Genomic DNA, 26091 nt, shown 5'->3' with positions numbered 1-26091 from the left:
GGATCAGGTTTGCAAATGTAAGATATCTGCTGAAAAATGTGCAGTAGTATCTTCCCTGACTAGGACCTATGAACTTAATCAGAATGCTAGATATACAATACAGGCTTTCAAATTCTCTGTCTCCTTCAGAACCCCTTGTAGTCTCTATTATAGAACATAGTTCTTGGTACCTGGAACAAGTAATTGGGGGCGCACATTAAAATATTGTTATACTGGTTTTTTGCACAATATGTATTACCTGTCATTACAAATAACCTTCAGTATAATTTCATAATGAAAACATAGAATCCTAGAATCATTTAGGTTGGAAAAGGCCATTGGGATCATCAGGTCCAGCCATTAACCCAGGGCTGCCAAGTTCATCACTAAACCATGTCCCTAAACACCTTATCTATGTGGTTTTTTAAACATCTCCAGGGATGGTGATTCCACCACCTCCTTGGGCAGCCTGTTCCAGTGCTTCACCACCCTTTCAGTGAAGAATTTTTTTTCTAAATATCCAATCTAAACTTCCCCTGGTGTAACTTTAGGCCATTTCTTCTTGTCCTGTCACTTTTTCATCTGGGAGAAAAAAACTACTCCCACCTGTTTAAAACCTTCTTTCAGGTAGTTGTAGAGAACAGTAAGATCCCCTCTGAGCCTCCTTTTCTCCAGGCTAAACAACTCTAGTTTCCCCAGCTGCTCCTCATAAGACCCTTCCCCAGCTCTCTGTTGCCCTTCTCTGGACATGCTCCAGCACCTCTACATCTCTCCTGAAGTGAGAGGCCCAAAACTGAACACAGTATTTGAGTTGGGGCCTCACCACTGCTGGGTACAGGGGGACAATCACTTCCCTGGTCCTGCTGGCCATGGTATTTCTGATTCAAGCCAGGATGCCATTAGCCCTCTTGGCCACCTAGGCACATGTTGGGCTCACATTTAGCTGGCTGTCAATCAGCCACCCCAGGTTCACTTCCTCCAGGCAGCTTTCTAGCTGTTCTTCCCCAGGCTTGTAGTTTCCCAGATCCTCCTTCCTACCTTCCTTGTAGATGGGTGTCACATTGGCTAACCTCCCATCTTCTGGGGCCTCCCCAGTTAGCTAGGGCTGCTGATAAATGAGGGAGAGTGGCTTGGTGAGACCCTCTGCCACTTCCCTCGGTACCCTCGGGTAGATCCCATTCGGCTACATAGACTTGTGCCCAACCAAGTGGCAGGAGCTTTGTTAGGAAAGTAAAGGGTGTAAGTAGAACAGGGTTCTCTGTTTTAGGATGTTAAGAGAAGGACAGATCTTGCTGAAATAGCTTCATCCTCCACCTTTGAGGAAGTGAAGTATATGGAGCTAGGGAGGTTCCCTAGCAGTACTTTGGGATGACGATATTAAAGGTAGCACTTCATTACTCATAGTAGTTGTATTTGTGTGAACTTAAGTTTAGGCTTGGCCTGGCAAAATCACCATCTTAGCAAACCCTCCAGTGTAAACATAATTTTGCTAGCGTAGAAATAGGTGATTAGATCAGCTTTGCTTACAGTTCTCTAAGGATGTGGCATAATAGTTCATTTTAGGATACACTGCCTCTCAGTACAGGAGTGGGCCAACAGCTATTCTGATGTAGTGATATAGGCCATTCTTTGTGTTATAGCAGTGACATAGGTCGCTTGCTATGCTAGTAAAGGCCTTGTAGTGTAGGTATGTCCTCTGTATTTACTTGTATGTTTTTTTTGCTCATCCTTAAATGAAAAGGAGAGTCTCTTCTACTTCCTGTGGAAATAGTACCAACTGTAAGAGGCTACATCACTATTTCTGAACTTTATACAGTAAAGCAATTTAGTAACTATATAGCTGCATTACTCCATTGTATAAAGAATTTATGTTGTGTTTGAAAAAGGAATTGAGTGTAGCTGAATTATTTTTACTCATTTTACCCACTGAATAATAAGCTTCTGGATTATTGTTGGAATTTGATTCTATCTCTTTGCAGCTATATTCATGACTGTTGTTTATATTTTGACATATTTATTACACACTTCTTTAGTGCAGTCTGGGAGGTGAAAGGGCACGCTTTCTATCCCTTTTGGGCAGTTTAATTTCTGATAAATCCTTTCTGAGGTTGTGAGTTCCATACCCCTTTGACTGTCTGGCAGAAAGTGACAGATTTGATGATTGATTTTTAATTTTTAATTTCTTTACTTTTAAAGCAGCATAAATGTGCTCAGAGCAGTAAAAGGTTTACTGGCTACATGTATTGTGTATATCCAAGAAGTGATCTTTCTTGTAGTGAAAGCCACAGGCTTGAAGCTCTTCCGTCCAATGTGAGCACCCTGATGATACTTCCTCCAAAATTTTAGCTTATCTTAGGGGAGGTCCTGTCATCTCCTTGAGGAATTTTATCTCATGAGGCATCTGGAGTGGGAAGTCTCCTCAGTTATCTTGGTTTTCGGGTCTTAGTTAATGTATTAGTCACAATCTCCTTTCTTTTTCAAACCTCTTTTCTAACCAAGTGTTCTTCCTGTCAGTTGCTTGTACTGTAGGGGATTTCTCATAGTTCCTGTAGCAGTTCCTGGTCTGTTTCATCGGCATATGTGTTACTCGGCTAACCTCCACATGAACAAAAAAAATGCTATGACTGGGTGGAGGTTTCTTCCCTGTGAAATGAAGGTGTGTGCTTTCTCTGTGTTATCTCACATACCTGATTAATTAAATAGTCTGATATCTACTAGCTGATAGAAAATTTACCTTGTCTACATGACTTCTGATGTTACCTACCCAACACTTTCCTTTTTCTTATAGCCTTAAACATACTTTAGTCATAACTTTGGTTATAATCTGCTTACTGATGATCATTAAAAAATGTATTTTGGAATAACATACACTTTAGGCTTCTAGTTCTGCTGGTTGTGAACAAAGTAAGCTCAGAACTTCCTATGCTATGCATCTAGAACTGGAGAAGACATTTTGTTTTATTTATCAGTTTAACTTTATTTGTAAGAAATGGTTCCTGGCACTCTTGATAAATGTTTACACAAAATTACTATAACAAAAATCCAACCATACTTGACCACCAGGCATAACTAACCATTTTAACTGGATAGTAAAACATTCGACCCACAAGGCTTGCTTCAGAAGATGGCATAGTAGGCACTAAAAGAATTGCTAAGAGCACAGTAGAAGCGTTTCCTGAGTAACTGGGTCTGATCTTCTGCGGTAGCAGGTAAAAGACTTCTGAAAGTCATCATAGCTCACTTTAATCAAAATGCATCTGTTTTGAGTACCCTAGGCCAACGCAAAGTGAATGCCAAAGCTGTCATGTGCCTCTCACACATATACTAAAATACTTAACAGTTCTGGAATATGGCATAATTTTAAAATGTATTTGTCCTTTCAGCATCTGTCTGAAGTTGCAAGTACTAAAAACCAGCTCCATATTTTTTACTTCCAGATGAGAACTGTGGTGCTATGAGGTTGAGACTTTCTTTTGGGTTTTCTGTCTTAGACTGTCCAGCAGAAGAGGGAGCTGAATTTGTGTCTCTCAATCCCAAGAACAGCATTCTGTCTACCCTGATCTGCAGTCACTGGTCACTTCCTTCCTCCTGTAGCTCTCAGTCACAGCACCATAGTCATAGTGATTTCACTACTGTTTGGTTTTCCTCAGATGAGCAACTGTTGTTCCCTCCTGTTTAAAAGAAATGCCAAAGAAGGAGGTGAATTATTATGTCTTTTGACTGGTATTTTGACAAATACAAATTCTAGAAGGTAAGTTTGCTTCCCAATTGGGTGTTGTCTCCTGCTGTTGCTGAGCTTACTTTGTTGGGGGCAGGGAAGAGGCACGGGTGCTGGTTTATTAATTGTTTAAGCTGTTGCACCATCTAGTGGCAGTTTTTTTAAAAAGCCGTTTAATCATATAAAAACAAACAATGTCTTGTAACTTTCTTTCAAATTCCATCTGAATGTATAGTTAAAAGCAAGTAGCTCTGTTAAGGCAAATGTAAAAGCTTCATCTTTCCCCTAAGGAAACCTGGTGTTACAGCCTTCTTTACATGTGTTTACACCTTGCAGGTAGCATAACTCTTAGTTTTATCTTCTTAACACAAGATGCTCCTAGCTGTAGAAGAGTTAGCATTTTCAGAGAAGAAAAACAGAATTATATTGTTGTAAACCAAAAACAGTTTGTGCACAAAATAATACTCAGTTCAAAAGGTCGTGTTCTCTCTAAAATTAAGAAAAGCTGGATTAGCACTCTAAAAAGTAACAATATCTACTGCATAGGAAGAGCAGGGAAAGTGACGTTGCCTATGTTTTCCATGTAAAACTGCTGATGTTCCTTATTACATCAGTTCTGGAGAGATTCCAGTGGACGGTCAGCTATAAGCAGTCGATGCATCATCTAGCTCCTGCCACTCAAGACATCAGCTTAGAAATCATGAGGTTTTTTTTTAAAACAAAACCAAACCCACCCTGGATTTCTTGTATTCTTTCTAGTTTTTTAGCCTGTAGGCTGCACTGGTTTCACACTTTTAAGCTTTTCTCAGGATGCAGAGGAGTGATAATCTTTTCTTTTAAAATTAATGCTAAGACACTCAGGCGTGATTCCAGCAGCAGAGACTCTAAGAAAACCACTAAAAATAGTGAGAGTCATGATAAAATTGTGAGAGCAGGAAGTGTTGCCTCTGAGAGGAGTGGGGAGGAATCTCAATTTGTATGCATTCATTAACTTGGCTTCTGAAGTTAAGCTTCTTTTTCTAGGGTGCTGCTTCTTTCATTGCTGAAAGAATTATAAAAACTGTTCACAAACCAACTCCTGGCTGAATGCTCTGAGGTCATTTATAACCATTACAATAACTTGCTATTTACAATTCATTATTACAGATCTAAAATGTAATTAAAATTATTTATAATTTCCTGGATGACTTTGTTTTTGCAGGTAGACTGAAGCTGTTTATGTACTTATTTTTTTGGATAAAATGTCATAGGTGCTGATTTCTGGTTAGTGGTAATGATCTAGAGCGTGATGGAAAGGTATCTGCATGCTAGACACAATGATATAATTGAAATTAAGGACTGCATTTAGTCTCTGTTGTAATAACTATGGCTTGAAAAGATGCTATAATAGTACTTCTGCATAGAGAATACTGGCTTTGTATCTGGCAAGAAGGTTCTACTAACATGCAGCTATGTATGCTTGCATTCCTTTCATTATCATTAAATTATAAAAGCTTTATGATCACTTCCGGATGTAATGCAAATAAAATGCAGTTAGATCTCACCTTGAAGGAAGGAGGGCATGGGGGGGTGTTCATAATTCTACAAAACAACATGAAAGAAGATACAGAAATTAATTTGGCCAGCAACTTGTTTTAGGGATTCATTCCATCTGGGGACTTTAGAAGTGTAAGGCTATTTTTATACATATATATATGTGTATATATATATACACACACATACATATCATATACATAAGAACTATGTATAAGTTCTTACATCTATATAAGAACTGAGCCAAGTCCTTTTTACTTGTTTTTTACTTGCAGTTTTGTTGTGACACCTTCCACATCAGGTTAACAGTATGTGTATGTGAATCTAACAGTTATACCTTAGTAAGGAATACCCTTGAAAGTGGAAATGGCTGTTCCAAAAGTTATGAAACTGGGTAGTGAAACAAAAACATCTAATCTGCTTTGGCATTAGTGCCAGATGTTTAGTAAACACAGAAAGAAACTTTATTGGTTGTAAAGCATAGAAACTTCTGGTCTAGATCAAAACTAGGCTTGTCACCACAGCAAAAAAGTCTCAGAATTTGTTTTCGAAGAGTGGTTTGTGCGGTGTCCGTAGGAAGGTAGATAAGTTTCCTTACTACATACATTTGTTAACAAAGCAAATTTACCTCTGTCCAATGTAACACATGATCTTTCATATCTTATTTTACTATGTTACACTTGGAAGATGGTTTCTGTCAATATTTTTATGGTCTGTTTTTTGTTCAGTTTAACATGTTACAGTTTTTCTTCTGTGCCCTCATTTTGCTCAATAATTCTGTACTCCCATTGTCTTGGTGATGATTGTACATAAAATGCTATAATTTGTCTCGGGGTTCCCTAAGATTCTGACACTGAACTATGATGATGCCATTATGTCAGTTAGAGGATTTTCCTGTTTGCCCTATTTTAATCTTTCCTAGCAATGGATCTGACTTTGCTAGATTTTGTTGTGCAGCTGCATGTTTGTGGTAAGGTTTTCATAGGAGCTTAAGACTTTTCCTGCAGGTCCATCCTTGTGTTAGTACACTGAGAAATTCTGAAGTAAGTAATAATCACAGTCCTTTCGGCATATCAGAATTAGTTTTGCGGAAATGCTCTTTCAAGTGTTACTGAACTGATTGGTTATGGTCATTATTTTTCTGCAGGTACATGAGTTAAAGATGAGTAAAGTCAAAATGAAATCTAAACGATCACTTCTTAAATCTCAAAGTAATCCACAAGTATAGCATCAAAATTAGGTTCAGCATTCCTGAATTATGATTAACTTATATAACCATCTGATGAAATATTGTCCATGATTACCTTTTCATTCCCTCTTGGTACTAATTTTGAATCTTAAATATTATCTGTTTGAGTGCTTAAGCAGATGAAAATTCTGTTGTATTTTGGAAAATTCCTAGCTGTTGCAGTTTTAAAGCAGTTCTTGGAAATAAAACGGTGCCTCTCTCCTAGTGTGTTTTTTAATAAAGTTGAACTCCTAATACAAGTAATGACATGAATCATAAACATCTTTACAGTCCTTCTATTTGCATTTCTTTGGATACTCTATTTTCATAGCGTTTTTTTTTAGTTCCACACTAGCTGTTTAAATAACATTTAAATTATACTGACTAAATGCATTAGCTGGCTACTGGTGTTCGTGTTCCTGAAGTAGCATGACAATCTATTTTCAATAGATTCCCAGCCACATAAATGATTTGATGAAGTAGACAAAAGTTGTGCATTCACTTTCCTAGGGATTTCAGGGAAGGGAGTAAAGGACCTAGGAATACAAATACTCCTGAAATTAATTGAGAATTGGCTAGCAAGATTCAGTTCTTATTTAGTTCTCAGGAATTTAAGCAATCCTGACAGTAGAACTATGTTATTGAGTGGAGGAATGAAATAAACTGAGATTTAGTATAACCATGGGTTTGCTTCTGGAAATGCCCAATATTACATATTGTTTTCTTGTCCTTTGTATCTGCCACTTTCAGTCAAACGTGTGCTTCTACAGCTTCTACTAATGATGGCAACCCCATAGCAACACCATCTGTTTATTCAAATGATGTTTCTTCATAAGTGAAACATGGTAGTTAAATATAGCTTGACAATTACCTGACATTTTCAGAGTTAAAGTTGTTTTTCATTCTAACATAGTAAAAAACAAAACTGGAATTAATTTGACTATCAGAAGCTAATTGTATTGTAAATAATCTTACAAAAACAAACCCCCCCAATTTAATGTGAAGAAATGCTGCTCTTACTTATCAAGTTCACTGATGACCTGGTTACTGTACATGACTGTGATATAGACCATTGAGTTAAGGACTTACAGTAGGAAGTATGCTATATTCATAAATGTCAGAGTGCCTAGAGCAACTAGCTTTGGTTTGATTTTGGAAAACGCATACCATATGCAAGTATATCATGTATGCATTTTCCCCTCTCACGTTTATTTGGATGAATGAGAAGTGGGTCTGTGTTTCAACTGTACGCTTGCACATTTGTGGGTGTAAGTCCACAAATGTCAAAGAATATCAACCAGCATGACTTAAATTTTTAGATCCCACCATCTCTTAAACTGTAACTGCATATTAGTTGATTTAGCACTACTAGTCTTGAGAGAAGTACAATCATTTCTAGGAATTTTTTGGGTTTTTTTTGGAGAAGACGATGTTTTAGAGGCCAACCTGTATGCTGGAGTTCATATGCCTGTGTTTTAAGTATCCAAAGCTAGTCTAAGTCTGAGGCAGCTGTAGATATTTAATGGAAATATATAATAGAAATTTATTTTATCTATCCAAGTTGAGTTTCAGTTTCTACCAAAACACAGGACAAGATATACTGGGCTGACCTTTAAATGACTAATGGTAAAACCAACTGGTATAGTAACCTTAAATAACATAAATGACAGAGCAGCCTTAATCATGGCCACAAGTAAGTATAGTCATTCTGTTTGAGCAGGAAACTAAACTCCTAAATATCAAGCATTTAAGTCTTAGATTTGAATGTCTATTTTTGTTCTGTTTAATGCACAGCTTAAAATGGGAATGTGGCTATTCCTCTAATTTCTATAGACTTTAGCATTGTAGGGAAGGAAGCAAGAGGAAAGAGGATACTTCCTTCTTAAACCTTACTACTCTGTGGCAAGCAGAGTGGCATTACTGAGAGTTGTTCATGTCTCTCTTCCTTTTGTTTAAGTTCTAGAAGAATTGTAAATTGTTAAAGTCTACTATCACAACAGCACAAATGCTGCTAGTGACAGCCGGTGTGCGCTTTTCCTACTTGTCCTACTTAGTCTTAGTATATAAGAGAAGGCAAAGGAGCAGACTGTGATGAAACTGTAAAACTTCAGGTCCTCAACATGAAAGGAAAGGAGATTAAAATGATAAAAGAGATGTGAGTCATCAAATTGACATGCACCACTGGATTTAGCAGTTGGTATCAGTAGGATTTTCTGCAGGAAAACCTGTGGTATTTCTGGCTATTGCTGTCAATAACTGTTCAGAAGAATTGGACTGAGCAAAATCAGGTAAAAAGGAAGTCTATAATACAGAAGGGAAGTTTTATAAAGCAACAGATCTGCTTATTTAATTGCAGCCTTTTTATATATTCATTAACTTATATTATGAGCCAGTCTTTCTCTGCTTCAGTTTTCCATTTTGAAGGTATAAGATACAGCGCAAAGCAACTGTTCTCCAGTCACTTCCTAATAATGTTTTGCATTTTGTATCACATTTTTATGCTTCTCATTTATAATACAATTTCAAGTGCTTAAGAAAAAAGTTCTTGTGGGAGAAATATGACTGGTATTTATACAAGAAGATTAAGTGTTATAATTGAGATTTATGCAGTCATAATGAGCTGGACTCTCTGATCATGCTTTTAAATAAGCAACTATCCATTCATTAACAACTCTATTAGGAAATATTAGAACTAGAATTACGTGTGCATGTGTGTGGGAAATAAAACGTTCTGTAAACTTTCTTTTTCATTGAGAAATGCCATTTTATTTTTTTCCCCAAATCTTGAAAAGCTGATTCAGCTGATTTTTTGGTGTGTTGGGCTGCTGGAAAAAAAAAAGTCTAAGGCCTATCATGGTTTATGTCAGATTAAGTTAAAGTTAAAACAGCATGTTAGCCTGTTCTTGCAAGTTGTAACCAAGCTTTTAGCATGAAATTGCCAAGCCACTCTCCATCATTTATCAGCAGCCCTGGCCAACTGGGGAGGACCCAGAAGGCTGGTGGTTAGCCAGCATGACGCTCATCTACAAGAAGGGCAGGAAGGAGGATCCAGAAAACTGCAGTCCTGTCAGCCTGGCCTTGTTGCCAGGCAAGATTATGGAGCAGCTCATCCTGAGCGCCATTCACAGCATGTGCAGGACAACCAGGGGATTGGGCCCAGCCAGCGCGCGGTTATGCGTACTTGGCACTGGTGAGGCTGCACCTTGAATCCTGTGGTTCAGTTTTGGGCCCCTCATTGCAGGAGGGATGTAGAGGTGCTGGAGCATGTCCAGAGAAGGGCAACAAAGCTGGGGAAGGGGCTGGAGCACAAGTCTTATGAGGAGCAGCTGGGGAAACTAGAGTTGTTTAGCCTGGAGAAAAGGAGGCTCAGAGGGGATCTTACTGTTCTCTACAACTACCTGAAAGAAGGTTTTAAACAGGTGGGAGTAGTTTTTTTCTCCCAGATGAAAAAGTGACAGGACAAGAAGAAATGGCCTAAAGTTACACCAGGGGAAGTTTAGATTGGATATTTAGAAAAAAAATTCTTCACTGAAAGGGTGGTGAAGCACTGGAACAGGCTGCCCAAGGAGGTGGTGGAATCACCATCCCTGGAGATGTTTAAAAAACCATAGATAAGGTGTTTAGGGACATGGTTTAGTGATGAACTTGGCAGCCCTGGGTTAATGGCTGGACCTGATGATCCCAATGGCCTTTTCCAACCTAAATGATTCTATCAAATAAATAAAATAACATTTTAGTAACTTCCTTTAGATAAAGACCTCTTTTCAGTAATCTTCAAATACAATTGCTCCTGACACTTGTTAGTTTTCTGCTTGCAAATCACCAGGCCTATATTGTAAATCCCTTAAAGCTTTTTTCTTTGGGATAAAATACAATTATTTCATGCTTTTAAAAAAATAATAAATATCTGGCTAACAGAGGTCCCCCTTTTCCAGAGAAGGCAGATTAAGTCTCTATTTTACTTTATGTACTGCTTGTGCATGTGAAACAGAGCAGGTCTATTGAAATATCCACAAATGTAGAGGCCTGAAGAAAAAACTTTTGTCTGGGAAGGGTATTTGGGGCCTCAAATATAGCACTTTTAGCATTTGTCAGAATAATTAGTTCATACCAACACTGGCTGTGATCTTTTGTTCTACAAAATGCAGCAATCATGGTCCTTCTTTGTGAAAATAGTCACAAGCCATGTACCTTTTAGAACATATTTTTTCAACACCAGTGGCTCTTTGGTTTTATTTGCTAGTTTCTTATTTACTAGTAATGGTTCCCTTGTAGTGTTTTCAGCAGAACCATCCTTAGAGATATGACACAGGACTCTCCTCAACAGATGACTACGTGTTTGTTGGCACAGCGTGTGCCTGGAGTGATCCAAACTGGCAGAACACCTTTCTACTTCTCTTCTGCTTCATGGAAGTCCTTGATCCTGGCAGGGAGTTGTAGTTCTGATCGTTTTTTCTCAAAGCTCTAGTGGCTGCCCTTGGTGAGCATGGAATGTCCTGGACATTGTTGCATACCGAACAAAATCAACTGCTGCTTATGTGAACTTTCCTCTTTGTTAAATACCTCTTCTACTTCTTTTCCTCAGCTGCTGTGTTGTTGGCTGCCTCACTACTGTTCTTGAGTTGAGGTGTTTGCATATGGTACTGAGAACTTATGGTTAGGTATATTCTGACTGTCCCCAGCCAGTTATCTATGTATGAATAATTTTCTTCCTAAACTTTTTCCTGTTACGGGCTAATGCATTCTTTGTATCATTCTGTGCAATGGTACCAGCAGCTTAAAAAACTGGTGAGAAATGTATTTCAAGCTAGAATGCTTAAGTTAGAATATGCTGAGGGATTGCAGGCACATCACTGAACAGAAATGATTGAATGGAGATTTAGAGTAATCTGTATTATTTCTTACTTTTTAATTCTTGTCTAGATTTACAGAAAATTTAAAATAAACCAAAGAATGACACAAGCTCTTGTGGGCAGAGCAAAAGAAATCAGGCATGCCAGAAAACAATGGATTAACATAGTAAAATAAACTAAGAAGAGCTAATGTTCTTATAGCTAACTTCATGTTGGTGAAACTTAGCCCACTTAATACAGAAAGAAAGAATACAATTGGAGTAGAAGAAATAGGGAAGGCAGATGATAAATGGAGGAGTCTCTGTTCCTTTTTGCTGTTTTCTTGATGTAGAGGTAGACACAAGTCTCCTCTTTATGGCCCAATACAGTAGACTTCCGTTGTGCAGCCCTACAAAATAGCCTCTCTTCCTTTCTGAAATACACGTTTGTTATAGTCCTGGTCAGGGCAGTTCCTACAGTGAGGTCCTCTCCAGGCAAAGCTTTACTACTGGTCCCTTCATTAAAGTCTTTCTGAATTACTTCCCTTTTCACTAAACACTGACAGGACTGGTGGCAGTCAGCAAAAACCCAGCACTGCAACCCATGGAAGAGAAAGCACCTTGCATTTGCCTGTTGGGATTGCCACTGGGGAAAACCACGTTGCAGTTGACACTGGAATTGGGTCTTGAAAAAACCAGACAACAGATGAAGTAATGCTGTACTTAGTACTTGTGTGCATAACAGAATAGGTTGCTGTGTTTGTCAGGTAAAACAGCTCCCCGTTTCCTTATGACTTTGATGCACTTTGAACTGAAATACTCAATTTTTGTGAGGTGCCTCACAGTGAATTCCTGGAAAATGTAAGCAAAAAATAGGTCAAAGATTGCTTCTTTGCATCTGTCCATTAGAGGCCTTAAGGAGGGAGGGGCTGCAAAGGCAGTATTACTTAATCACAGGATTGAAGACTTAATACATTTTGTAATTATTCAATGGGTGATAGCTGATGTTGTTTTGGATTGTCTGTGTAGAAGAATGGCTGCAGAAGCATGGCCTTAGAATCTCTGAAGATCTGCACAATCCAGGCCTGGTATTAGAATAGGCCTGTAATCAGAATTGTACTGAAGTTGCTGTGCTGAAGTTAACAAGAAAGGTAGCCTTGAGCTGTTCTTGAATCCTGAGACCAAGTAATTATGTTGTGCCAACAGGCCGTGGCTGTAACAAGCTACAGCTGCTGGGAAAGCAGGTGCAGGGCCAAGAAAGATAGGGACCGGTATGGGAAAATAGGGAGTAACAAACTACAAGGCTGAAGCACAGCAACACAATTAGCTACATGGATAGAATGCTTATTTTAGTCATGATAATTAGGGGTGTGAGAACCGCGCGCGTTCAGAGACTACTAACCGATTATATTTCTGCTTTACGAATACGCATGTGTATCGGTTCTATATAAGTAGTGTTAGAAACTAATAAAGTTGAGCAAGATGCATAACTCATATTGAGCGTCTTCTTGACTCTGGCGAACCCTTCTTCCAACAGGTCTGCTTCTTGGAGTATCTGTGTCGTCTTAATGGGTATGTAACTGTAAACATTATCTTGGTCTGCTCACTATTCACATTGCATTTAGTGCTTCTACAGCTCTTCTGTGCTGTAATTAATTCTTCTGCAATGGTGTGCCTCAGAAGGGTGGCGGGCAACCTTGTCCAGCCTGTGCTTCAGCACGCCTGTGAGGCTGCTCACCTTGCTGGATTTTTTTTTCACTGAGGCAAGCAAAACAACTTGGCATGTGTCTAGGCTTTGACTGAGAGGTGCATTGAGGTGAAAGATTGCCACTTTTCTCAAACATGCAGAAATCATACAAACAGTTTTCTTTTTTCATACTAAAAAGCAAGCTCTTCATAGAATCATAGACTATCTCAAGTTGGAAGGGACCTATGAGGATCATAGAGTCCAACTCCCTGCTTCTCACAGGACCATCTAAAACTACACCATGTGACCAAGACCACTGTCCAGATGCTCCTTGTTCATCAGTGTCATTGCCTTATGAAATGCATGGTATTTCTGGTAAATCTGCTGGAAGCCTATGAAATACTAGGTTGAGACACTGGCAATCTGCAGGTCTGATAAGGCTGGGTTGGATTTGTACTGGTGGAGGGTCAGGGAATGAGCCTGACAATATGATTTCAGGTCTTTCATAAAGACCCTACTGGCAAAGGTCAAGGTTGTTCAGGTCAAGAGTCCTGGGTGTTCCCCATTCCAGGGGGAAAAAAGAAAAACATAAACAGCAGAAAACTGTGTTTTCTAGGAAGAGTAGGCAGTTCTGCTATTGCTGATGAGGTGAGTGGAAGTAGAAGTTTAGTAACTGAAGATTTGCCATTTGTTTATGTTAATATCTTAGTTAAGAGGTTGACAAAACAATGAAGTGCTTCTTGTCCAAAGCAGAGCTGCCAGTATGCATCTGAAGGCTGTCTTTTTTAAAAAAAATTTGCAGCTAGGAAATAAAAAAAAAAGGAAGGGGGGGGGCAGGGCAGAGTCTGATGCTCTTAAAGTGAGTTCCACGCAGTTCAATTTATTTTGCTTCACCTGAACATGTATTTCTTCTAGAATGTTTACAAGGGTTTTCATGCTGTTGTATATCTTTCTTTTCAGCAATATTTATAACTAGATTTATCCTGAAGCAGTTGCTTTGAAATGTGGTCTGAATTGCCTCGTATTAGCAGAGTTCTGTCTTTCTAATGATCATATATATGGGTTTAGTTATCTGCTTTAAAACTAAACCCTCACTTTGGTGAAGCAGCATGTTTTGTTCTACGCACCTCTAGTTAGAACACCAAGAGATGGCCAACCTTGCTGATAATGTGGAATAGGCTAAATATGTTCTGAGTTAGCATTTCTTCCCCATATTAAACTTTTAAGATCACTGAGTCACATGGCTATATATCAAAATTACTCTTTTTTTCAGCTGGACTTTTGCTTCTGTATGATTCTAGCAAAATTATTACCTTTGGTTTAACAGTAGGTTTATTGTGTACCATCTATACATATGTAGATTAATGAGGTTTCTTTTCTATTCGAATCTTTAGCATACTAAAAAAGAAAGAAATTGCAGCATGGTAAGGCCTAATGCTTACCTCAGTATGATCTGTAGTTTTTAGTAGTCCACACAGTGCAAACCCAGGCCTACTGAATTAAATTTTTGTCTTACCACAATTTGAGTATCTCACTAGGAAGTTGTGTGTAAAAATACAAAAATACTGTAAATTGCTGCAATAAATTCAGTATTAGGATCTTTTTCAGATTTGAATAGTGATGAAAAGAGCTGTTATCTACATTTTTCTCCTTCGTGACTAACTGCAGAGAACAAACTCCCTGTAGGGATATCGCATTGCTTCTGCTTTACGGGCATGAGATAGAGAATGGAAGTGTCCTATAGGAAACTCACAGGGGATCTGCTAGAGATAATTAGTGCATCTGTTTTCTCTTCCCAAGTACATCTGCGGTACAAAACTAGTTGCTGATTCTATTTTGCTCGGTAATTGTGAGTGAGGTAGGCTGTTTGACTAATGAAAACTTCAGTCTTTCTCATTCAGAAAGGTAAATTCATGTTACATAGAGAAATGTAATGTGGATAGTAGGAAACAGATGGCGATAAAAAATTACTGCTTCCTAATGTTTGCTTTGAATGAAGGCTTATAAAATGTGTGAGATGGACTTAGCAGTGATGATCCCTGTGAGTGCAGAGGGAGGTTTTTGAGAAACAGTGCAGCTGCCATACCCAGGAGGTTGCATTTTTTTGAAGTGAAGAGCTGTAATAGGTGAATACCCTTTTGCTGACTCTTAAAAAGCTTCATTTAATGAGTCAGAATTCCATGGAAGTCAGGTTTCTTCCTTGCTCTTCTAGTAACTGTCGGAGAGGGGGAGGAGGAACACTTTATAAAACACCATTGTAGTCTTCTTGCTTTGAGAGTAGAATTTCAGATGGGTTACGTAAGACCCATGAAAACTGATAGTGAAATGTACTGTTCTGACCTTTACAGTCATCTGGTGAGTGTTTTACAGCCATTCCAATTTTCTGTTCCTCTCAGTATCATTAAACTATAGAGAACTAAACTGGGCTTTACCCACCTTTTTAAATAAATATTAAATGTAGTTTTGGAAAAACGTTTGATGTTTTAATACTGCATTTATTATCAGGGTAGGAAAAGCTTGCAGCTGCACTTCCCCTCCTAGAGAATATATACTCTTTAAGCCTCTCTTCCTTGAGAGGGCATTCCCTTGGATGCCTCTCTGAAGCTATTCCTCTTCTTGTAAATAGTTCCTGGGTTTAATTCTATCTTGATCATGGCATTCCTGAATGTGAGTATCATTTAATTTGTAAGGTTCTCACTGCCAACTGGTTTCAAAGAAACAACTCGAAGACCTTATTCTGTTAATTTACTTCTTTGCATCATTTTGCCAGGAGCCAAAGGGTAAAGGTAAAATCAAGCATTTGGGGCTCTCTGTCCTCTGGACTGGTTTCTAGCATTTTCAGCCAAGAAACCAAGTTGTATCATCTGGCACAACCAAGGCTAAAGCGCCCTAAGTCAGTGGTGCATCCATGAGCATAATTTCAACCCTTTAGTATTGACTGGAGCCTGAGAAGGCTTCAAGTCAGAACCCACAGCTGTCATCGGGGAGTATTTTGGATTGAGAAGGGATGGAGAAGTATATAAGCCCTTTCCCCAGCCCTTATAAATTTCCATAGGAATTACTGCCAATGAAAACATCTCACTTCATGGTTTTGTGTGAGAAATGAAAAGCATGGGTGTAAGCACATGCTTTATTTGCCTTAAGGTCTCTGGTAACTTTATTATAAAATAAAGATATGTTATAGTAACTTTAAAATTAGACCTGCTTTGATCAGCAAGCTGGGCTAGCAACTTTCCTTCCAACCTAAATTTTTCTGTGATTTCTAGAACATTATCTGTGAGTTGGCATGTGTAAAATGGACTAAGGGCAATAGAAGCAGTTATTTGTATTTATGTCAAGGTAGGTTTTAATTTTAGTGTCACAGAGGAACATAGTTTTTGGCAGAGATGGTTGTTGTGAAACTGCTGTTAGAAGGACAAATGCTTACCTGAAGCTGTGGGCCACTTGTGGCATGAGACACCTCCTCTCCTTAAGGAAATTCAAATCAAGAGCTCATGTAAAAATACTGAAGGGAGATTTTACTCTGCCATCAGTTTTTGTGTTACCGAATGGCTATTACTGTATAGTGGAGTCCTGAGAGGTGCCTAGAAGCATCTTTATCTTACCACAGGCTAAAGGTAGTATGCTCAAATACAGATTTTTTTGGCTATTACCAGCACATGGTTTTAAACCCATTAAAAAAAGAAATAGGAGGAAAGTGCACGTTGACCTTTGATATTACATAAATTCATAACATTTATTAATTTAGAGGCGAATTAGTGCAATTTTTGAAAGCTTTTGTGGAGGCAGGAGGAGGATGGAGAATCAGTAAGAGTTAACTTTCAGGAGACTTTGAGTTGGAAGGGTTAAGGACTGTCATTTTAACAGAGATGGTTCACCCAAGCCAAATAACTTTCTCCTATTCAGGGAAATAGCTATTTGAAACATGTTAAATATATGTGAATGGTATTTTCATTGTTACTGCTATAAACATCAAAAAATAAGCAAAAGGGATAACTATATATATATTTTTTTAATATTCTGGAATTCTTAACCTTGGTAGTCTTTTTAAAGAGTTTTCTGTTTTAAGGAGAAGAAATTTGCACTTAATTGTCAGCATCAAAGCAATGAAATACAAAAAATCTCTGTCCAGTGCATCAGCTCTATGGAACAGATTGCTTGCATGCCTTCTGTAGAACTCAATGTTTGTGCTTTCTTTTTCCCTTTGAGGTGCAACAGTTGAAGAGATAGACCTTATGACACCTACTGCATGTGTTTAATTTGGCTATTTGAAGCACTTCAGAGCAAAGTGAGAAAAGAACCTGTTATTGCAGGTCAAATTTCTTCTGTCCCATAGGTCAGTGGAATGCTTTCTGTAGATTTCTGAGAGAGTTAAAAGAAAATTATAATTTTATAAGTTATTTTTTCTCTCCTCACAAGAAAGCCTTGAAGTCGTCTTTGTAATGCTTTTGCAGAGTGTAGGGGAAGAAAGGATGCTGGTTCAGAAATAAAACTTATGTTAAAGGCAGTGGTGTGTAATGACTGCATCACATGGGCGGATGTCAGTCTTCCTGCAGGGTTCCCACTTGATATGAAAGATACATTATGATTAAAAATGTTAGTTAGAAGACCCACTGTTATATTTCCTTTCTTTAAAAGCAAGGTGAGAGCGCCTCTGACCCGTCTACTAGAATAATGTGTAAAGTGTGTTTGGTTGTTTCTCCTGTGCCGTGCGTTTATTGCTCTTCAGGCCATGAGCAATATTACTATTCTCAGAGGAGCAATGGTACCAATCCTAGAACCAGAAAAGCCAAGTTCAGGAAAGGCAGACTATACAGCAAGTTGATTTAATTCTATTCTTTTGTATGCTAACTGTAGCAGAATAATGATCTCGGAAAATGATTGTGTCCCTGTGGACAGCTATGACCTACATCTCCAAATCTGTGTACAGTGATGTGTTTGGAATAGATGTGCAGCATTGTGGCTGATACTCTGTTAGTGTTGTACTGTATGTGTTACAGGATTTGTGTGATAGTATCTGTAAGGCAATAGAGTTTTAGTGTGTGGGGTGAAACCTTTTAAACATCTGTGATTTATCTTTCATGGAGTCACTCGAGAAACCTGGATGTGTGCATGTGGAAGCTACAGCCTCACTCCAGTAAAACTGACAGGCATAATCTTAAAGCCGTCCTGTAACGGGCTCAGAACTGCAGCCACTTCAGACAGTCAGCATGAACTAAATGCCATTCCTTGTGGCAGAGCTGAAGTTTGTGCTTTGTATCAAATTAGCAGGATATCCAGCAGGCTGCTCTGGTGGTAGGTGAAAGTGTTGGCACGTGTGAGATGAACAGGGGCAAAACAACATATTTGTAATGTGAAATGTTTAGTGTTTGCTGGTAGTAATTCCTTTCTATTGAGAATTCGTGAAAATGAGACTCATCTTCATATTTTTTTTGCGGACTGGAGAAAATAATAGCAAAAAAAATTACATTTTGGCTTACTTCCAGAGTAGTTTGGAGGTGATGCAAACAATCATGCTGCATGAAATAGAGCACTGGGGACTGTGCCTACCATAGGTGTTGACAGAGCAGGTTGGTGTAGTCTTGTTTTATTTTGGGTAATAGAATTTAATATGGAAAAAAAACCCCACCAAAACCCAAACAGAAAACAGGTGCTATCCAAAGTAATTTTGAGTATATTCAACTGCAGAATCTAGTGTCATGGAGAAGCAATTTTCTAATGAATCAGTGTAGAGCTCTGAAATTCTTTTTTCCCTCTTGCCACTGGGAACCTTTCATTTCTCTCAACTGTTATCCAGAATGCACGTCCAAGGGGCAGAGCTGATCACAGCTGTGCATTGCTGCATATGTATGTCAGAAAGTAACATTTTTGTACGATAATGGAGGGGGGAAAACCCACAAACAAACACAGAACAGGCTATGCTGTCACTGTCTATTCTGCATGAGTGTGTATACATATCTTGGTTTAATTATAAAATTTTCAGGCTTGCAGGTCAAAGTTTTGGCTGCAATTATATGAAAGAACTCTAACTGATGGCAAAAATATATTTGCCAAAAACCCCATTTCTTTTAAATGAAGTCAATCTAAACAGATGTTGACAGACTGAAATCACCAAAAAGAATGCATGTCCAATTACTTTTTATGGAAGTGTCATCTATTCAAGCAATGTATGCTGGAGATCTCATACAAAAAAACCTCTGGAATGATGCGAGAAGCCTATTTATGAAAACCTGTAGAGGGATGAAGGGTGTTTTTCTGTAATAATTAAATATGTCTCAATTTATTTATACAAGCAGCTCGTTAATTTGAGAGCTTAATCCTGTGTTGTGGAAGTCAAAGGAGGCTTTTCCCATTGACTTCATCACAGTTAGGGTCAGACATATCCATGTCTCATTGTCTTTGTGCATAGTCACACATGTAATTGCCACTCACAATCCTCAAGGTTCTACCCTGTGCCTAAGGGCAATCCATCTTGAATGCCATGTTTTATGAAATTACTTTTGTATTATGTTTCTCTTAATTTGCTTTCCCTCCATGAGTTATTTGCTTGTCTGTTCCAACAGCAGCAGAGAAATGAATGTTGGTTTTTTGGCATAGGGAAGGTTTTAGTGGCTGCTGTGAGAAGATCAGATCTAGTCTTTGATCTTAGGCTGAACTCCTGCAGGAGGAGAAAAACTTGGATATGTTCCTGTCCTTCTGCTTTTCCCTTTGTCCTCCCGACTCTCAGATACCCTAAATATATCCTGTGTTTCTTCCAGAAATTTGATTAGTGAAATGTGAAGACTTGGTATGTTTGTCCAGATTTTCAGACTGATGGAGCAGCCTGCTTGAAGCTGGAGCCTGGGCTGTCCCACATCTGGGAGTATCATGTGTATCACGAGTGTGTGCACAAGTAAGGCCCATGGCTTTGAGAGCAATGGCTCCAAGAAACATTTAGCCTACTGAATGTGTGCTTGGCGAAGTCCCCCACATGGCAAACATTTGGCTGTGTGTGAGCTTTTCCTCCTGTTGCTAAACCCTGGACTGACCTGTGGCATCTACCCATCTGCCCAGGCAGTGCTTGTTTGCTCAGAAGTAACAGTGAAGCAAAATTATGATGAGTCATAGCTAAGTGCCCTGGGGTTAATTCAAGTCATACAGTGCACCCTGTGCTCCCTTCAAATTAAAAAAAAAAAAAAAAAAACAAAAACAAACCAAAAAAACAAAAACCCAACCCCAAATCAGCTGCATAAATGGGTAACTGTTGAAGGAGTTTCTTCAGAGCTTTAGAGGATAAAATCTTATCTCAGATTCACAGACTCTCTAGTGCTGTTAGTTAATGATGTCTGCATTACGTATAAGAGCAAACTAGATGAGTTTTGTGGTGTTATCATTAAACATTCTATCAGCAAACTTCTTATGGGACCTAACTCAGCTCTTTGCCTGGAGAGCAGACAAAATAAAGTTTTTTGAAAAAATCAACATTTAATTATGTCTTTTTAAATGTCAGCCAAAGCTGGAATTTATTTCTGAGATTTTTGTCTTGGTAACACTTCCAGTAACTTTTGTGGGCTAAAGATGCCCTCTTTTCATAGTCTGCACATGGGGGCTGAGTTCTGCTGGATTTGGTTGTATTGGGCAGTGTGGGAAACCAGCCTGACACAGAGGGCACAGCCAATGCTGTAGAATCTTTAGCTCAAGTGTACTCTGGGGTTGCGTTTAGTCAGTAGCCTGTTCCTGCTTGAGCAGAAGAGATTAAGGCCTGAGAAGTGTAAGAAAAGTAATAAAGACTAGGGACTTTCCCACTTACTGCCCGGTTTCTGGACTCAGGCAGAGAACTGGATAGATGAGTAGTTAATTTTTGAGCCTTGAGTAAACCCTACAGTAAAGGCTGGCATTAGAAAGCATCCTGCCCTTTTGTGTTTTGAGATGCCTGCCAGTGTTTTTTGAAAAACAGTTTTGCCTCCTTTGATATAGAGATCTCCCTGCTTGGCTTTCTGTCCTTAAATTCTTCTTTTCCTCTCCAGGGGTGAGTAATAGCCCTGTGCTGAGTCCAAGGGGAAGCACAGAATTGTAATTGAGGAGCTGTCAGTAACTAAATACTGGGACATTAACTGCCTGTTAGTAGAGTAACTTGGTTGGTTGGTTGGTTTTTTAATGTCTGGGAGCAGCAGGGGAGTGATTATTTTTATTTTCTGTTCTATACTGGGGAGAGAATTGAGCAGGAATTTGGCTTGGGACAATGCCCCTTCCAATAGTCTATAACTGGTCAAAAAGACAAGCTAAAGCACCCAAACCATCAGGCTGTGCATTGCTAAATGGTACTTCTCATGCCACTGCCTCTCTGGGCAGCAGGGAGGTAATACACTTCTCCAGGTTCTTTTTAGTGATAATTTTTGATTGTCAGGGTATTTCAGCTCAATGTGATGATAAAAGGAAACAAAGAAGCCAAACAAGTGTCCTCCAGAGAGACACTTTATTTTTAATTCGGGAAATAGACCAAGTTGATCCATTGTTCTCTGTCAAACTGTGAAGTGGAAAAAGATGGAGGGAACCAGAAAAAAAATAAATCCCCCTGTTCTTTAGTTCCATATCTGCTGAAAGTACAAGTATTGTGGTTCTAGATAGCAGCTGGATGTGGTACAGGACAGCAGGTTAGATAAGGAACTGGTACTGTGTCCTCAGTTTGAAAATGTTTTCTTATTAGATATACACAATTTAACCAAATCCAGCCATATCCTAAGAAGGCTAAAGTTGAAAAGAAATACTTCACTGTCACTAAGCGTAGAGCATTAATGCTTGCATAAAACCAATAGTAATTATTTGTTCCTTTTGGCTGCTTTGCTAATTGGGTTTGGTTTTGTGTGGGTCGGTAGTGTCCTGTGTCATCATCCCTGTCCCATTGTGTCATCAGTGTCCATCCCCTGCCCCAAACAACTTTGACATTAATCAGTTCTTGATCACAAATTACTGGATGCTACAAATTACTGGATGCTTAATCAACCTACTAGACAAAATTTAATCTTTCAATGATGCTGCATATTTTATAACTAGATTTAACAGTAAAGCTTTTTCTGGTTCTTGGATTTGTAGCTTGCCCTGAATAAAAAAAAAAAAAAACAGAATCAAGAAAATATCTGTACATGGTCTGTTGGTTCAACATAGCCAAATTGTTTACCAAGTAATACCTGGTCTCTTCTGTGTGTCACTAATAAAGAGTTTGATATTGAAAATTTGATCTATTTTTATTGTGTCTGTAGTTACCATAGTATGATCAGATCTTTCTTTGACAAATGTTACTCATTGGTTTAAATAAAAGTGCTAATGGCCATGATTATGACTTAACAGTTACCCACAGAAGTTGGTTAAGCTGGCATTGATCTTGAATAGATAAAATTGTGTAGCCCTAGTAGTTAATTTGGGTTGAATGTGTTTTGTTATTTCAGTCTTGTTAATTGCCAACGTTTGATAATCAGTCTTGTGAACTGAGGTATAGTAAAACCTGAAAACTGAAGACTAATTTGCTTGAAGGTCCTCAGATTTTGAATCTCGGGCTTTCTCAGTTTTAATGCCTTTAAAAGCATCGTATTTAGGAATCTGCTTTTTTGCAGGTAACTTTTTAGTTATCATAGTAGGATTATAAACTTGGTTAGGTCTTGATTATCCAGTTCATTATTACATCAGACTATGTGAACTGTTAAAACTAAATAATGAAGATAAAGGCTGATTTATGAACTGATTAGAGCTGAACAGTGGTTTTACAGCATCTCTTATCTGAATTAGAGGAGTATTATTTTTTGCAGTTTTGAGTTGCTACCTTTTAATTGCCTTTTAGAGCAGGGGGAGATGTAAAGGAAGAAACATACTACCTTTACCAACTGGTCTTGAAAATGTGTAGTGCTCTGCAATGTTCTGGCTCTTGAGCTATCCGTTGCAAAACTAGCTCTATGCATGCCTGATTTTGCACTTCTTAGGTTACCCTTGTTTCTTCTCTAACCAATGCGAAGAGGTGGAAGTCCGCAATTGCAGTAGAAGATGAATTTCTGATTGGTATGCTCAGTAAAGGACTTGTTTATCCCTCTGTGGGTATGGAAAAATTTCCCCTGGTGCCAGTGGGTTAGAGCTTCTTTTAAGACGCACCAGGAAAATAGAAACCCCCGAAAAATGTTGCATATTTAAACTCAGGGATTGTCTCTCTAAATTCATATGGATAGAAGGTCTTTATGTGAGTCAAAAATCCTGTAACATTACACAGACCTTTTTTTGGCTCTTATCAGCTATTTATGTGCTCTTACTTTTTACTTTATTCATTTATATGAAAAAGCTCTTAACCAAAGAGAAAAATTTTGTTAATAGAGTGCTTTCCTTCTGTTATGCATATTTTGAAACACTCCAATCTTTATTTTACGGCAATATTGTGAATCCAGGAAAAAGTTACCATTGTTGCCCCTTTTCAGATATCTAAATGCTGTATCAAAATGTCCTATTAAATTAATACATATGCAAAGTGCATCATGCATAGTGAAGTTAATGACTGCCTTAAAAGTAGCATAACACAATGATGGTCCACTCTTTTTTTGCATATCTTTTCAGTGTCTGCTCATTCATGATATTCACTATTGGTGTGTTGCTCAAGATTAACAGAGGCAGTTCAAGCATTTGATGATGCAAATAGGATTGCCCATTTGGATCGGAAAAAGAGATTTTTTTGACTGACAGTGAAAATCAAATCTCATCTATTCAATATTATATATTTTAACATTCTTTAGCAAAATTTCTACTCCATTAGTAAGCAATAGTAATTCAGAAGGGTAACCAAGCAATTATCAAAGAAAAATCAGAGGTGGTATCACTTTTCTAGTCTTAGCTAGAGGGGAGGGAAGACAAGACATCAAAAAAGTTAAAGAAAAAGTTAAAGCTTACGAAGGCGCTTGACCAGGGTAGGGTTTTTTTGGTTTTGGGTTTTTTTTTTTTCCCTCTTCTTTTTCCCTTGTGACAACATAAGCCAAAATCATTTAATAGAGAAAGCTGTATTTAAAATGTTTGAGGTTTGTTTGGGTTTTTTTTCTATCCTCTCATTTGTATAGTTACTGTAAAAGTCACTACTGTTCATGTGACTGCTTTGGTTTCATCACTGTTGAGTGCATGCAAGTTAGAAATTCTGTCACTAGAATTATCACAAACCTGCATAGGACAGGTTTTCTGTGCTGTTGCTCAGCTGTTCCTTAGAAGGGTCTTTCAGAAATAACTGTCCTCTTCCATGGTCCACTGACATACTCCTATCACACCCAGTGTATTGTACTTCTTGGGTTCCTCTACCCTGCCACGACTGCAATGCTTCTAAATGGTTACATTCTGCCTCTTAAATGTGCCCATGGATGTTGAGAGTGCATACGTATGTCTTCTGGCATTCAGTCCTTCAGACTTCTCCATCTTATGACCTTGCTTTAACTCTTTGCTGTAAAATCTGGTGGTGAGATATCCCTGCAGGTGATAATTTGTCACGGAGCTGTTCTTTCATTTTCAGTTTTATTCATCAGGAAAGGTGACGCTGGGTAGCCTTGACTTCTGTATGTACTGTGCTGCTGTGCCAGTACTCAAATGACGGGTATTCTATGGCTTTTCATCTGACATCCTCAGTGTTTTTTTCCTCCTGTAGACATTAAAAAATAGAATTTTACTGCTAGTGGAAACGTAGCCATTTACATTACATTTAAGCATCTGCAGCAGCAGTCTGGGTTTCTTTAATATTCAGTGGATGGTGGTAGAGGTAGGTTTGTGAACTGAGCCCTCTGAAGGTTCTGTTGACTATTTGAGGACTGAAGACTTCTAATGTGGACAACATGTGTTGGGTGGCTCCTATATTAGATGGCACTAATCTTCCCTGAAGAGATTAAGTTGTGTGTGGTTAATCATGCATGCATCTATGGCAGAAACCTGGATGAAGTCCGCATAGGCTCATTCCCAGACCTGTAGTTTGTCCAGACCCTGAAGGAGAGGATTCCTAGGGTATGGTATTGATCTTTGTAGCCCCTTGTTTCCAAAGGCAGGCTTTCAATCCTTTTCCGTGCCATGCATTAATTTAATAGCAGCGTGTGCTCTTATATTCTTCAATGAAGCAGTGTTGAAAACTTCCATTCCATCCATCTAGCGTGAGAAATCAGTTAATCTTTTGCAACAGTGTTCACATAATGGGGCCAGCTTTCCTCTCAATGTGTTTGGTAACCCCATTAATGTTAGTAGGAGTTACATGTGCACACAGGGAATAATGGTCTCCAACATCCCTATGACAACTGCTAATTCAGTGTGACTGATGTATCATTTCTGCTTCAAGTCTGAAGCAGTCTTTGGACCACTAAGTTAGTCTTACAGGCATGTTCAGGAATTGCTTTGTTGCAAACTCGAATATGTAGGAATTTTAGCAGGATTGTGTTAAATTGATTAAGAATTTTAAAAATTAAGTTGGTAGCAATAAAATATTCAGATTCATGTTCCATTTGCTGCCATTGAATATGTGAACTGAGTTAATCTTAACTAAAACAACTAAAGATGGATCAAAATTTCTCACCTTTATGACTAAAGGCTGATGGAGACCTTTAGTAAAATAATATCATTAGACCTTAGCAAGGAAAACTGATGTCTTTATTCAAAGTTGTATTATAGAGAAGGCAGCACCATTAGAGACTTAACTTTGGTGTGCTGGCAAGATGGGAGTAGGACACTTTTTCTCGCCAGGAATAACCATGACTAGTCTTTTATCAGGACATAGTGTTTTTCTTTTATGGATGAGTAAAATAACTTCTCTTATGAGCCAATAGATGAAAATATTCCTTCAAAATTTTCTTTCTATGTACATATTGGTGAGAATTGGGTACCTAATGTCATGAGTTTTGAGAATTCCAGAGCTGTCTTTGTTTTAACCTCCTGGTCTCAGATGCGTTGTGAATTTGAGTGCTACTGGCAGTTAATGTATTGAAAACAAGGGGGAAGTACTGTAACTTCAGTCACCAGGGTTCTTTTTGATGGCATGTTCCTTTGGATTTCCACTGTGAGGATAACAACAGAAGCCCAGAACTGTGTTCTTACTAGCCTACGTATCTTGCAGTGTCTCCTCACCTAGAAGTCTTCCCATGTTT

Source organism: Falco rusticolus, chromosome 7 (genome assembly GCF_015220075.1).
Source record: "Falco rusticolus isolate bFalRus1 chromosome 7, bFalRus1.pri, whole genome shotgun sequence".
Lineage (NCBI taxonomy): Eukaryota > Metazoa > Chordata > Aves > Falconiformes > Falconidae > Falco > Falco rusticolus.
The sequence above is the reverse complement of the archived record's forward strand: the minus strand, read 5'-3'. Positions refer to the sequence as shown.